Raw genomic sequence first — 15,579 nt, 5'->3', positions numbered from 1 at the left:
AGTCAAGAGTATAAGAAAACCTAAAATACGCTAAAGAGAACAAATATATTCAACCACTATAAAATTATCTATAAAGCTTTCTTGGCTCCAAATAAATATCAATGACTTATTTAGTGGACTTTAGTGAAATGCAGGTCTATCCTGGTATGAATTAATTTTAAAATCATATAAGAGTAAAGTGGGCTCATACTTACCTGGCTTCATTTGGTATAGAGGTTATTTTATTTATCAGAATAATAGCATGCAAGCATGGCAGAGCCAAGTGACACCATGAATGAAATCAGGCAAGATTCTTACACTGCAGAAAAACCCACCCAAACCCAAACGTCACATGTGCCTCAGCCTTTCAGAGTCCTATATAAAACTGCTCAGCTGATGCACAGCACTACTTATAAATCATGCATACATCTTGTAGGCTTCAATGCAGTATGGACAATAAAAGGGAATTAAGACGCTTAATGAGGTGAGATGCTTCTATAAACTGGTGTCTGTCTTTCCTTATTGCTCACATTCTTTAGGATATCATTTTCTTCTTTTTTCTTCCTATCTTTCATCATTTCTCTGACTAACAAGTATCCCAGCTTTTCTACTAAAGGATATGATTAGTTACAGCATTAGGCACGTGCAAAAGATCCATCTTCCCATTTCAGGTAGTATATGTGCCCTTCATAACATTACCAGCCTCGCTGTATGTGTTAGACAGGTTTGCATGGGCTAGTTCTACTACTGCTGTGCTATTTCTCCAAAGCATATGCAGCTGGTTAGAATTCCCTGACTAGAGCTGCCCTCCCTGCATGCAGGGGACAGAAGCTGATGTGCCTGGCACTGCCTGTGGCTTGCTGCCCCCTCACTGCCATTAGACAGAGTCACATATAATATCGTGTCAGTTGCGTCATTAATAAAACGACAAAATAAAACTTGAATTACCACTCTCGGATGTGGTTTACTGGAGCATTAATACATTTCTTGGGCTACTGAAGTCACTCAGCCTTTGCAGTCATGGCTCACAATGCACCCGATGTATTATTAATGTCCCAGTAAAGCACACCCTGTTGTGTCTTAATGCTGTGGCATAAGATGCCTGGCAAAGTAAACAGCTATGTAAAGCAGAGAGTGATGAGTGCTAGAGAGATGAACAGGGGGACATTACGGCTTTGCTCACCATGCCTGTGGCTCCGGCAGTCTCAGGGATGCTTCGGTAAGGCTTCACTGTGTATATTCTACAGAAGGCTTTTTCCTGAGTGTTTCTAAACATCTATTATTTATAAAGCACTGCTGCTCTGCATGATGCTTCATGGGTAAGTAAGGGAAACATTTCCTGCCCTGAGGAGCTTACACTGGCTGCTCCAGGTGCCATGACCATGCATGGGGCCAAGCAGAGGTGCAGGCAGGACAGCTGTCCGTTTGCAGCCCCCAATCCCGCTGTGCCCACCTCCCCACACGGGCCATGCCTACACCAGCAGAGAAGAGCCTAAATGAACAGAGGCAGCAGCGTCATTCTGGGCTGCTGGCATTTCCATACTGCTTAGGCAGAGTCTACATCTGAGATAAGCTGTACCTCTCTGAAACAAGTGCTCAGATAATCTGTATCCTCATGTAATTCGCTGCTATGCCTGCTGCTACAGCTGCTGCTACACAATTTTCTCCCTCCAAAAACAGCTGTGGATCTAGCAAATTTCTTCAGTGTTGGAGGACAGAAGCAGTGGGTGGGAGAGAGGGAGACAGGAGGCAGAGATGAAGGGGAAAGCCAAGGCACTGTGCAGAGAATGGGAAGGAAGAGCAGAGAGGAAGAAGGAGCCTCGGTGGGGAGCGCACTGTGTGCACTACCTGACACACATACAACCCACATGCTGCCTGAATCAAAGCATCTTTTATAAATAACCCCTGGGAAGAAGGTCTCCGCAATGACAACTGAAAAGATTCAAAGCAAAACATACATGGCAAAGGCAATCCTGTACCTGAATATGAGAATTTCCTTTACTTGCTTGATGATGGGTTATAGATGACTCCAGAATGACTCAGAGAAGCCTTCTGCAGAAGTCTGGAACCTGAGAGTCAGGAATTCATGAGAAACATGGACAATCTCCACCTGTGAGGTTGCAGATTCCCAGAGCAGGAGGAAGACCACATCCCCATAGAAGCAGTGTAGGATCATGCCTTTGAGAAAAGGAAAGCCACTGAGACAGTGTTAATATTACTTCTTGCATATATATATATATTTTTAATATCAGTGATTTTGGCCCAGTTTTTGAGTTAATATACAGTCCTTTCATCTTCTAAAAAAAAGGCAAAATGTGGGAAAGGAGTGGAAACAGATGACTACAGTTTGGGGGTCAGACTGAGAAAGAAACAGCCAGTATGTACATTCAGTACAGTTTGTATATGTCACCAGGGGCTCAATGGGTGAAGCTGGGAACGTAACACAAACTTGAGTTCTGCAACTGAAAAAAAACCACAGGTTTTTTTCAAATCAGATCACTCACTTGTTGTCATTCAACTCAACTCCAGACAAAGTTTTCCTTCAAGTTTGGGATTATTTTAATCCTTTCTATAATCTTTTCCCCTTTTTCAGTTCAGTTTGGAATTGAGAAATGCATTTCAAAGCAAAGAGTCAACAGGCTTGGGTTTTTCAAATGTCAGAGTGAATTGTCTCAAGGTTTTCAAAATTTCTTGCCACCTGCTACTTTCCAGGTATGTTTTCCCTGGCTGAGAATGTGTTGAGTCTCATCCTAACCTATTTTAATTTCCCTGAAATGCTGTTTTCCAGAAAATTTAAAGTTCACCACTAAAAAAACTGTCTATCTACCCCTTCCTCTCCTCTTCCTGTGGGCTGCTCAGTTCAGTCCTTCCATGCCCAACTGCCCCTAGTGCCCCTGAGGCTCCCTGCAGGCATTCCAGCACTCCTGGAACTAAAGCAAAGATTTGGAGAGGAGTAAAGCCAGAGAAATTAGATGGAGGGGGTAGGAGCTATGACAGCCTGAAAAGGGAAAGGCCTGGAACACAGAGGGGTTATAAAGGAAAATACAGTAAAGAAATGACCTGCTTGGTGAATAAAGCGTATGGGAAGTAGACAGTCCCCACTCTGTGCTGTAAAAAATGTTGTAAAAGAACTGGTGAATGAATGAAATTATTAAATCAATATATTCTTCTCCTATTTATAAAGCCTTTGCTTCCAGTAGTTTTTGAGTTCGACAACGTATGTGCTGTGAGAAATGCAGAACAGTCAATACTAACAGCCCCCCTCCAGCTGCAGTTAAACTTATTTCAAAATAATCTCCACATTTTCATATATGAAGTAGATGTTTAAAATTGATCAGAGTTCAACATATTTATATTAAAACCGATCCTTTTTTATCAGGTGGTTGGAGATTTTCTGATAGTTAGAGCCATGTCCTTTAGCTATCAATATGTTTGTCCTTCAATGAGTAACTGTCTTCTATGCAGACTCTGCATGCAAAAAAGACTCTCCAGACCCTGGATATCCCCCTTTTTAACCACTTGTGAAAGAGAAACAGATCACAGACCTTCTGTGTCCTGAGCACACAGAATAAAATGGCACAGTTCATCCATATAAAGGGTGCTGGTCAGCCCTCATCCTGACCCTTCAACGAAATATTGCTTTCAAACAGAAAGGCGCAGAGTAAGTGACATCTGTTAACCTTTGCAGTGTGTTTGTCTGCTGCCATAGCCTAATCTCTGTGAAAATCAAAAGGGTGTAATTTTTTCAAGTACCAATTTGGCAGGCCCTTACCCCCACTTAACTCCTCTCCACGCTGCCTGCCCAGGGCAAGATTTCAGCGCTGTCCAGGAAAGCTCAGTCTGCTACCACAGACAATGGGCAACCAACTGCCTGTAACTTCCAAGCTGCCAGGACAAGTTGCAAAGATCACTAAACTCTCAGAGTGACAGGTGATCGATATGCTGAACAATTAGTATCAAATATACAGTAAATGATGCATAATATCATTGGTGAAAAATGTTCTATTTAGGCAGAATGTAGATTGATGTCAGAAAATGCTCTTTAGTGTGTGGAATAATCAAGTCAACTGCTTGATGGATGTACTATATAGTCTATTTACATAGCGTGGATTCAATACACTTACATGACATTTGCATCAGAAACATATCTATAGTCAACCAATGGGAAAGAATACATGATTTTAGCAACATGCTTATACATTAAAAATATTACTTGGCAATCTGATGTTTCAAGACCCAGGGTGAATTACTTATTAAAAACCCATATACAGCTATCTGTCTTTATCTTTCTTTCTGTGTGAGCCATAATGGCCTTGATTGTTTTCAAAATTACATTTGGCCAGGATATGACTGTTACATGAAACCTCTTAAACCAATATCATTTCCCTCACTGATAAAATACATTATACTGCTGGGTGCATTGAGCCAAACCATTAACGAAGGAAGCTTAACCTAACCTTTGTGCTTCTGACCAGCCGTTCAAGCAAACTAACATTTCAGAAATGGTTTAAAAAGTGGAATTGACATGATTATAAATTTTTATATTAAGTTCACTCATTTCTTGGAGCTTCTCCTATCACACTTACTTTTAATGGTTTGAATTTTGCAGGAGACTTAGTTACTTGGGAAGATACAAGGAAACGTACTCCATTTAACATTGTTTAGAAACGCAGGCACAAGATAAATTAGCTAGATAAGGTCAAATTAAGCAAGGTCCATTTTAAAACTTGAATTCAGGATGCATGAGAAGAAGCAAATACATGCATTCAGTACAAATTGAGGAAAAAAAAAAGATGTGATGGAAGTCATGGATAAACCTGAAGTCGAATTCTTCATAGTAATTGAGGTGCTATTTTAATAAAGCATCTCAGTCCAGGCCTGGTTGTAAGAAGAAGTACAGCTTCCCAGACCTGCAGGCCAAGACAACAGAGCTCGTCTGATAGGAAGCAAGTGACAATGTCAGTGAGAAATGCTACTCTCACAAGGAGCTAACGAAGCCATTTTCTGAACTTAATACTCAACTAGATCCCAGTGCTTCTTCCTCTCGCCTCAGCTGTCCATCATGAGATCTCTGTGCAACAGACAGAGGAGACTGACCATCATTTTCATGCTCAACAAGAAGAGCCACAGAACTCAAGCAAAGGAAGGGCAAGACTTACCTGTAAATTCGAACAATGCATAGCTTCTGCATGGCACTTTTTCTCTTTGGGTGTCCAGTGGCTCTAAGAGCAAGGCCATGGTCTGTCAGATCTTGGGGTAATGGCTTGTCTGTAATGGATACCAGTAGCAGAGATACAAGTGGCCCATCTCAGGACCACTAAGCTGGAGAAGGCAGAGCCCGGAATCCTGGAAGAAATGCCGTGCAGTTCATTGTACATGCAAACTGGCAGGCACCACAGAGCAATGCAGTCTTGCCGCAGGCAGCTCGCCAGTCTGAAAAATTTCCAGAGGAAAACCATTTTAGAGGCTTGCTACTCCTAATTTTTTCTCTTCCCTTGTTTTTCCTATTTGTCTGCTCCTTTGCTATTTCTGCAAACACTGAAAGCACCAAGCATATTCCTGATAGAAATATGTAGGCAGATGTAAGACAGAGCAACACATTGCTAATTGTAGGGCACAAAAGGTATGCAGCAGCTCTTTTGCTTGCCAGGACAGAACTAATTTTTGTCTGTACAGCTGTAGTTTTTATCAGTGCAGATAACCAGTTTACAGCAAGTAAAGCACTATTTTCTTACTCTCTGCATGGGAATCTCCTATAGCAGGATGGCTCTGCAAGCGTTACGGGAGGCAAAGCCAGAGAAATGAGCTAAAGCACAGCAGTGTCTACAAACACATCTTTTATTTGGATGCTCAGTACACCATGCTACACCATGGTAGAAGAGGGAATCGTGACATCTCCAGCAGGAGAAATCCCTGCTCCTAAGGAAGATTTCTTAATTTTTACAGCCACCATTTGTTCTTTTTCATGCTGCATCAGCCATCTTTGAAATCAACAGAAAGAGGAAGGGGAGAGTGGTCTCCAGAGATGCAGGAGTTCCTCCCCTCCCCTGTATTGCCCCACAGGCACAGACACTACAACACAGCTGGGCACTGTGTGGCCATGCCCACGCCCAGCCATCGTCGCTTCGTGGTGGCATACTGCAACAGACAGGGACAGGGAGGTGGCAGGAGGCAGCAGCAACAAGTAGCAGGGACCCAGGGGAGCAGTGGGTCTCCATGCGTCCTGCATAGCTGCCTGGCAGGCCAGAAACCAGAGGCACCCCCCCCACACCACCTTTCCTTCCATGTTCAGAGGAATTCACCTTCTTACAACACATCAGAGCAGCACCTGATTCCCTCTTTGATCTCTTCCCCTGTCTGGAAATAATGCTTCACATCCCAAATCTGGCTAACGGCTCCTGCTGAAATGGAGTGATGCTCTTAGTGCTCTAGTTAGTGCTGTCAAGCAATCTGAAATGGAAGCTGGCAGTTGTCCTTCCAAATGGCTATTGCTATGTGTAGCCCAGAAGTGGTAAGCTAAAAAATCTTTTTGTATTTGAACTCCTTCCAATTTCATTCAGTAGGATACTGGCAGGCCACTTTCTGTGTTAATTATTTCTGTCCTGATTGCCTGGCCACACAGAGCACTGGATCGACAGTATCACACTTCACCATTTGTTAATTCTTCCAGCTGAATGCAGAAAGAAAGCGAAATAAAGAAATTTCACCTAGAGAAAAATCTCCAAAGTCAGGAAATGGGAGAAAATATGCCAGTGGAGTCAGAAGATACATGTGTCTCCCAGATATACACCAATCCCTCTGTGATTTTGAAAATCTCTAGGAGCAGAAGAGTGACACAGTATATTACTCATTGGAAAACGCTTAATGGGTCTGATCCTGAAATGAATTACACTGGCTTAAATCTGGAATGTCTCCAACAAAGTCAGAGATTAATCAAGAAGAACTTTTAATGCTTGATTAGGAAAGACTGCCTCTGCATTGCTGGCAGGTACAAATGAGAGGACCTAGGCATAAAATTACCTCATTGCTCCCACAAATCAGTGAGCTAAATGGCTACATCTTGACATTCGCACCAGCAGTAAATTATAGTCAGGCACAAAAATCTTGCAACAATTAAATGTGGGTGCAAATCAGACTAAAAACCAGAGTGTATTTGAATGCTGTTAACACAAATATTACTTTCTAATGCTCTCCATAGTGTCATGTCTTTGGGAGAGCACGACGGATGCAAGAGATAATGCTGTCCAAAAATACCGCCCTGGAAAACTGCGTCGTAGAATTTGCACCAGAACTTTCCTGTCCTTGGCTTCTCGGCAAGACTACTGCAATATTCCTGGCAAGGGGGAAAGAAATGGATGTTTTCAGCCAGGGAAGCTGTCTACATGAAGAGGAGTTTCTGTTTGTACGTTACTCAAGTGCAGGTTCTGACTGTACCTGCAGACCAAGGCCAGTCTGAGAACAGAAATCACACATGCCACAGGTCTGACATTTTTACAGACTATTCTACTGGCCATTGAGATAGACATCATGTAAGATAAATTAATATTTCTCACGCAAACCAGGATTGTCTGTCCTAAAACCAAGCAAAATTATGTAGGGTCTGTGGTGCGTGCCCTGCAAAACAGCAAGCACATAAAGCAGACACACCACACATTAAATCCATACAGAAATGAAACTGTTTCGAAAAGTGGAGTCTAATAGGCAGAATTCTGAAAAACAAACAAAAAAATTTAAAAAATAAGCACAATCGGTTACTTTCAAAATAGAAAAACTTACAGATATCCTCAATAAATTTTAAAATTAGCATTGAAAGAGTCTAGATAAGATGACCCAGCCTCCCTCTGAAGCACGAGCTTCTTGTTTTGACAATGTGTGAAACAAAGTGGTGGTGAAGAATTCATTAACCAGTTAGTTAAAGCAAACCCATAGCCCTCAGCTTCACTGCTGTTGGGTTAAATAGGACATTTTTTAAGAACACAACTCAGTGTCTTGAAAGAGACCAGTTTACAACAAGAAGTCATGAATATTTTCTGGCAGAAGCCTGAAGAGTCTCTTCTGGAAAAATCTAATGGCAGTATGCTGCTGTGCTGTTGCATCAGGGCTGCTGACTTTCCGCTCACAGATATTGAACTGGTGCTGCTGTAGCAAGAGCACTCCAGAAGTTAATTGGGAAAGATAAATAACATGTCAAAGCACCAGGAGCACCTCAGCATGTGGCTTCCTCCCCCCCACGCTCATAGTGCCAACAGTGCCCTTTGAACCAGAGTTTCCTGAAGGACGTTTGTGTCACAAAACCAGTAACCTTCCTTTTTGGGCCTCTTCTCCTCGCACAGTAATTCAGTTGAGACTGTTGATAGTAGAGTTCTGGGTGGTAATTAATCATGAATTTGTGCATGGTTGCCAGTAAGGAGGCAAGGAACCCATACTGCCCCATGCAGCCCCAACTCCCACACAGCAGTCTTGCATCCCCCCTCTACTCCCAACCCCAACGGTCTTGGCATGGGAGATGAACAAATACCTGTGTTTAGCTAATAATTAAAGAGGAAGGCAGGTTGGGCAGCAGTGGCACTCACTGTACTGGCATGGGTTTACTGCTGTCCTGCCACGGGCATCCCTGGCACACTGACATGTCACCCAGCTTCCCGGTGTGCGACACCTCCCTGTGACAGTGTGTGTGTGTGTTGGCCTGCCTGTGAGATGGAGATAAGATGATTAATGACTGTGTGGTGTCCATTTTGGTTCAGGAATTTTGTGGATACTGAGGTTAGAATTTCATCTCTTTTCCCTTCATGGATTTAACTAAATCTCACCCAGGATTTTGAAACATGCCAGGATTAGAGAAAAATCTCTTTAAACATGAGCTTATTTCTGACACCAAAATTTCTCCAGCTGGGATCAGCAATAACAGCATCAGTTTTAAGGTCTCCATCTTTATAGTGGTTGGTGTTACTGGGAATCCAATCTGTGCCTGGGAAGCCTGGGCTTTGCCTGAATTTAGCTGAGCTCTGGCTGCTCGTTGTGGTGAAAGCCAGCGCTTAAATTGCATCAACCTTCGATCCAGAAGTACAAACTGTGTGAGGAGAAACACCATCAACTAATTAGACTGTAAGCTCCCTTCCTCAGAAAATCTTTTTTATCTCAAAGCTTAGGAGTCTGGAGGTATCATGGCTTGGTTGCTACCACTTAGCAAAATGGGAGTGTGAGTGAAAAGTGGGTCCTTGTGGAAAACCTGTGTGCACAAACTTAAAAGCACCCTTGAAAAATGTAGCCAGAATGATGCTCTGCCTGTTCAACTTAACTATAGGAAACATGTCTCACCCAGCAGATGAATGAAAGCTTAGTGCAAAACCTCACTCATGGAACAGAAAAACAGTTGCAGCTTTACAGCTGCCAAACACAAGTCGGGAGGTGGAGGTTAAACTGTTCCTGGTTCCCCTGTGCCTGGCAGCAACCGGCCTTTTGTCCCCCCCTGGCTTCCAGCTGCATAGGAACTCTCTCCTATCAGACTTCCTTGCAAGTACTGGCTAATGGCACAGAAGGGTTAATTTCCATGTCTTAGTGTGTCCAACAGACCCTGCTGTGCCCAGAGAAAACTGCCCTGGGCACCCAAGGCAAGGAGTGCCCTACCAGGTGGGGTCTGTTTCCATAAAAGTGATGCTTTCCAGTCCTTCGCTGTCCAGTCTCTCAACACAAAAGCCTTTCTTTCCAATACCTTGCATCCGTGTTCTGCCTCCTCTGGGTCTTGGAGAAAAAAAGCTTTGGCCTGGCAGCTCCACACAGGAGGTCTGTGCTTCAGCCTGGGAGAACGGGAGCAGGTAGTGCAGTGCGTACTGAGCCACTGAAGTCTGGTTCAAACATACTTCAAAGCTTTTGGAAGCCAACAGGGGTCTTATGTATCACTACTGATATTCACATCAATCTGGAGCACTTTGTCCAAGTCCACACAGTGGGATCTCTACAGAGTTATAAATATATCCCAACTCTCAGGACTCCCACTCCCCTGCTCTAAGTCCTCTTACCATTCCCTGGCTATATATGACACTCTTGGATATTGTGTCTTACTTTTCCCTCTGACTACAATTCACTCCTCCTGTTTGTAAGGAAAAATTCATAGTTTTGCTTGGACACTGACTCACCTTTTCATCAAGCTTATCCTTCTTTCTGTGTTCACATCAGGAATGAACTTTCAGACAGGTGGCTGGAGGAGAGAATCTCATCAGAACAGGGCATTGCATCTCTGAAATCTCATGGAAATTTGGTCACAGATCTTTACCAACTTAAATCTTCCAGATACCAATACCTTTCCAACACTCTGCATTTGTAATTACCACAGGTTCAGTTCACGTCAGCTTCATGCTGTCCCAACTCCACACATGGCCAAACCAGGTGTCTTTGTTGAAGGGTCCAGGATGTATCCTGCATCTGGATGCCCCGGAGTCTGCAGCAATGTTCCTATAATTTTCAGTGAGATGAGGGGAAAGCTCCATGTGGTCCTTATACCTAGAGCTAAGCATAAAGTCTGACAGCAGAAACAAAGAAAAAATACAGAGCAGCCAGTTTGATCCAAAATGTTATAGGCTTTTATGGAATCATAAAGATCAGTGAAATGGTCTTTGTGTAACATACCACAATTCCAAACATAATAAAACTAAAATCAATGAACATTCTTTAAAATCAGTGAATACACCCACACAGTTCAAATTTCATTGTATTTAGACATGCAGTAGATGTTCTGATACATCAACTTTGATTTTGCCTTCCCCTCCTCCTAGATATTCTTTTTATCAGGTTGCCTGTACAAAACACATTGAACACAGTGGGGGGGGGGGGGTGGGGGGGGGGAAGCAGTGTTTGGTTTTAAGTATTCATTAAACATCTGTAGCAGTTAATACAAAGGAAGAGTCTTTGAATAAATCTAAGAATTAGGAAATTGTACTTCTGATCTTGACTTCATCCTCGTGCATCAATGAACATATTTTAATTTTGTTCATCTTTATTGCATTTAAACCAAACACTGAAAACAACAACCCTCATCTGCCTGTTATATATCATTTCTAATGACAGGGTACCTTTTGTTCTAAATGCACATGTAAAAAGACTTTCACTTTAATATTCTAGTTCTTGGCTTTTCAAGTTAAAATAGTGCTTTACAAGTGATCTCTACTGATAATGACATACATTTACATTAGAATTCCAACCTGATTCTCTACCTTTCATAATCTACGTATATCTTTTGTTTTGTTTGAGATTCTTTTCTTGCAGGTTATGTAGATTTGACTGCAGTAGATTTTTCCCCCAAAGAATATCCAAAAATACACGTCTGCACAGCATAAAGTTGCAAGAACTGTTTGTCACAGTCTGCTTAACAAAATAAGTTGCTTTTCTGTTTGCAGATTACTCCTGAGAAGGCATCCAAGTTTTACAAACACATTCATTATTAGAAATCATCCTGTGAATTTCAAAATTTAGGGCCAAAATGGACTCTTAGTTCATTTAGTTTGACCTCTTGTACCATATAGATTACTACATTTCACCCGTGGTCTAAACTCAGAGACTTCATTAGAGTAAAACATTTCAAGTCCTAAGATTAAATTGTGCTTCACTGGTTGAGAACAAGACAGACAAATCTGCCAGGAATATCTAAGCCCCCTGGAATAGCAAAGAATTATTTAGATGAGATATGCCCAGATCATCCCAGCAGGTGAGGCTTAAGTTTAATGAGCAGTAGGACGGAGACACCTGAAGATCATCTTAGGAGAGATGGTACTCTGCACCAGAGCACTCACTCACTCTGGTCCCAGGGATTTGAGTTCCTAATCATGAATGTCTAGTGCCACTTGACACTTCTCATGGGGTAGCCTGGTATGCCTGAAAGCAGGACAGCACTGCACCAGCACCGACCCACAGCCCCAGGAGTGCCAGGAGAGGGTGAGATATGTGAGGCAGAGACAAGGGCCAGCAGACCTTCTGTTTCACAGCATAGAGTCCCAAGGATGGGATTCAGTTCCACAAGCAGCCCCAGGCTTTTTTCCAGTCCATGGGGCTTTACACTAGACAGCAGAGGAGCCCAGCAAGCTGCTCAGCACCCCCAAATGAAGACACCCATGTTTGGGGAGCTGGCAGATTCCCTGTGTTCTATTCACGGATGAATAGCTTTCTGTTGCCCAAATCTCACCCTGAAAGGCTCTAGGGCTTCAGAACGATGTGAGGAAATAGCCCAGCAAGATCTAGGCAGGGGTACGTGCACACAAAAACTGCCTTGGACTGAAACCCTGACACACAAGTTTTCATTGCACACACTGTCTTAACCCAAGAAGGGGAAACACAAAGACAATACTGACACCAGTGCTAGCAGCCCTCCCAAAGTCCATGACAGGACTCACCCAACCTCCCCTCAGGCTGGCCACCCCGAGTTTCCCCCCAGTCTAATGGCAAATGCCTTCTGCTGTGTTCCCACCCACACTGTGGGTACCTTACCTGGGAGACTGCCTGCCACAGGGCTTGCTAGGGAGGTCTTTTCCCTCACTCTTTCCAGTGGCAAGTGGAAATCTCAGATATTGCCAGTCTCCTCATTATACACCCTCAGCCTCTACCTCAGACACATACAGTGGGCCTTGGTTGTTTGGTCCTTGCCTCTTGCAGGCTTTGACACTTCCTCTCCCTTCATGCTCTCACGTTTTTGCACATCTGGCCTGGGAGAGCACAAGAGCATGCTGATTCCTACTTAAGAAGATTGTTTTTTCATGGCAAACAGTCAAATTTCACATTGTCTGTGAAAGCCTAGATGTGAAAATAGTGTATTCTTGCATGGCTCCGCTCTCAGAAGTGCTAAGCAGTGAGCAGCTCCCCATAGCCCCACAGCCATGCATTTCCATAAAAAAAACCAGGAATCAAGGCCTTACCAAGCACTGGAGTTCTTTAAATCGTAGGTAAAACTAATCCGTATTCCAATTCAAAAAAAGTCTCTGAAAGGACTAAACATGCATGTTGATGGCAGAGAAAAAAAATCATATGTCTGCTCATTGAGGAAAAAAATCCAAGAATATTTAATGTGTGAAAATAGGACTCCAGTTATGCTGTTAAGAATAATGAAATCTAGGGTGCTAAGTACTGTATGTGTTGCTGTACAAGTTAAGCTGCCTGAGGCAGTTTTAATTTCTCTAGCCAATTTTTCTTAAATTTTCTCTTAATTTACACACCCAAGTATTCATCACCTGTAGAGGAGGGGGTTGGATGGGGTAAGTGCAGCCAGAGATGCTCAAGGCAGAGGCGGGCAGCCTGTGCCTGGGGTCCTGGCCATAGGGGAGCTGGGCACTGGGCGAGGGGCTTGCCAGGGAGCCCTGGAACCAGAGCAGAGCCTGGCAGCCACATTCCGGCTCCTCTGAGACCTGCTGGGAGCTGCCCGGTCTCTGGCATGGTGGATTTTAGTCACAGGCTCAACTATTCCCTCCAGCTAAGGAGAAAGTACTGGTCACAGCAGCCCATGAGGGAGAGGGGTGTGCCCCTTACCGAAAGAAACAGCCTTGGAGGCAAGCTCCAGAGCCCAGGGCTGGCACTGACACACATCAAAACAAATTGCAATTGTTCCCAGGGTTTGGTGGGAACAGCATCGCCAGAGAGGCCAAAGGGCAGGTGGGCAGAGCAAACAGCCCAAGGATGGAGCAGAGCCAGCAGCTGCCAGCCTAAGACTGCAGGATCAGCACTTCAGAGGCTTTTATGGCTGCTTTACCTGCACCAGGCTGACCTGAAGAGCTGTAGCCATTGTACTGATGGCACGGAAAGAAAATACCTAGGATATTCTTCAGTTGCTATTCTAAGAATTTTTATTATTGTTTTATCTCTTTTGAGGCCCTTTGGTTTAACCTAAATGTGCCACCTTCCAAGAGCACACAAACTGGCTGCTGCAGGACCTTCAGTCCCTGCTAAGTTGCCACTATGTTCCTTTCTCTGGGCAGAACAGATCCGCTTGAATGTTAACATTCTCAATAGTCTCGAAATGTAAGTAACTCGCCATGCAGTATCTTTCTATTAACCTTGCCTGAGCATTTCACTCTTCCCCTTTCTGATTTTTTTTTTATTTATTCCTTGTAGCTACTTTCCTTGTCAAGAACACGCTGAAATTAACTTGTCAAAATTATTAAATTTGAGAGGCAAACATAATTCAAAACTGGATAGCCACAAACAAGTGACATCAGCAGGAGTATGCACTTTGGGGGACTACACCAGACATTGGCATTTTACTGGTGAAGTAAACATTTACCTCTGCAAATCACTGTGGTACTTGCTTGTGGTAATTTTACTTGCCAGGAGCCACTGAGTTTAAGGCAGAAGTCTGCCTGTAGAGTCAGGTTTGCTCCAGCCTCAGCAGCACATGTCCTGCAAGGGCTTGGGAAACGGTCTTCATTCTCCTTTGGTCTCCACCCTGTATCTATGGCCGGCAAATTTTATTTTAGATTTGCAAAATATTCACCATTTGTGATCTACTATGGTGAGCTGTCACTGTGTGGGTCTGACTCAGAAAATGGATTAAAGTGAAATAACTGCAGGAGAAATAGAGGTAGGTGCTGTGAGACAATCCACAGGCATGCCCTGGGCAGCAAAGGCTGGCAGTGGCATCCTTGCAGGATGCTCCATGCTGATATCAGAGGCTCCCTGACCAGGGCAGCACAGGGATCAATTGGTGTCCATGATTTTGTACAAAGCCATGGCTGCTGGTAGCTGGGTAGGTGCTGCTGCACACAGGCAAGGGGCCGAGTGCTGCAAAAGGGCCCTGTTGTGCACTCCACCAGCAGCAGCAATGCTGAGAAGCCCCTGAGCCCCTCTGCCACCACGTGGGGCTTTCATGCCCAGCAAGTGAGGGACAGCTGCGTACAGCCTGCTCGCTTTAACACACCTCTCACCTGTCAGCAGCCAACCCTGAAAGCACCTGGTGACCTTTCAGCCAGCTCTCCGTATGGAACAGCTACAAGCCAACAAACTATCAGCACAGTGATTGAAAAGTCCTTCATTTTCCCCTTTCCTTCTGTGTTTACGTTTCCCCAAGCATGCAGTGCAGCCATTTCGACCGAGCTGCATTTCAGACATTATTTGGGTTACAGAGCAGTAGCTCTGCTTGCTTAAGTCACTAATCCAACCTCAGGTGCGGAGATTAAGCCACAGCCCATTTTTATCACGTTCTCTTAAAAAAAAAAGGCTGCTTTTTCTGCACTGCAAAACCACATCAGGGTCTGCACTGTGTTCCTGATTCGCAACAGCAACATTCAGGCTGCATCGCTGCAGGGATCCTTTGGTCAGGGTGCTTTCATCCTGTCTTGGGCACAGCACTGGGAAGCAGATCCAGCTTCTTGCTCATCCAGAGGAACAAAATGCACAACCAGGAAAGGAAAAAGCTGCTCTCTGCCCACGCCTCAGCAGCTCCTGCCTGGAATCCTCCTGATACAGGGGAAGCTCCTCCCCGAGGGGAAGTCCTGGGGTGGAGGTCTAACCTTGGATCCTAATCGTAACACCCCAGGTTATTCCCCACCAGCCTCCAGCTGCTGCCTAGTGGAGAGAGGTGGCAGCAGGACAAGAGCCTAAAAAGGTGGAAAACCAGGCCAGAGG

At 44.1% G+C, this 15,579-nt stretch overlaps 1 long non-coding RNA gene across 1 annotated transcript in view; it reads right to left on the bottom strand.

Moving 5' to 3' along the window:
* Positions 1-15,579, bottom strand: part of LOC121665626 — a 111,234-nt gene that overhangs the window by 14,876 nt on the left and 80,779 nt on the right. Inside the window, exons 7-10 of the long non-coding RNA XR_006016427.1 lie at positions 10,280-10,498; positions 10,116-10,177; positions 5,139-5,412; positions 1,959-2,157 (exon numbers count right to left, since the gene is read on the bottom strand). This is a non-coding gene — a long non-coding RNA (uncharacterized LOC121665626). The remainder of the gene's footprint in view (positions 1-1,958; positions 2,158-5,138; positions 5,413-10,115; positions 10,178-10,279; positions 10,499-15,579) is intronic.

This window comes from Corvus kubaryi, unplaced genomic scaffold (assembly GCF_017639235.1).
Source record: "Corvus kubaryi isolate FWS band 111438036 unplaced genomic scaffold, C.kubaryi_AGA036_p1.0 37334, whole genome shotgun sequence".
Taxonomy (NCBI): domain Eukaryota; kingdom Metazoa; phylum Chordata; class Aves; order Passeriformes; family Corvidae; genus Corvus; species Corvus kubaryi.
The sequence above is the reverse complement of the archived record's forward strand: the minus strand, read 5'-3'. Positions and strand labels throughout refer to the sequence as shown.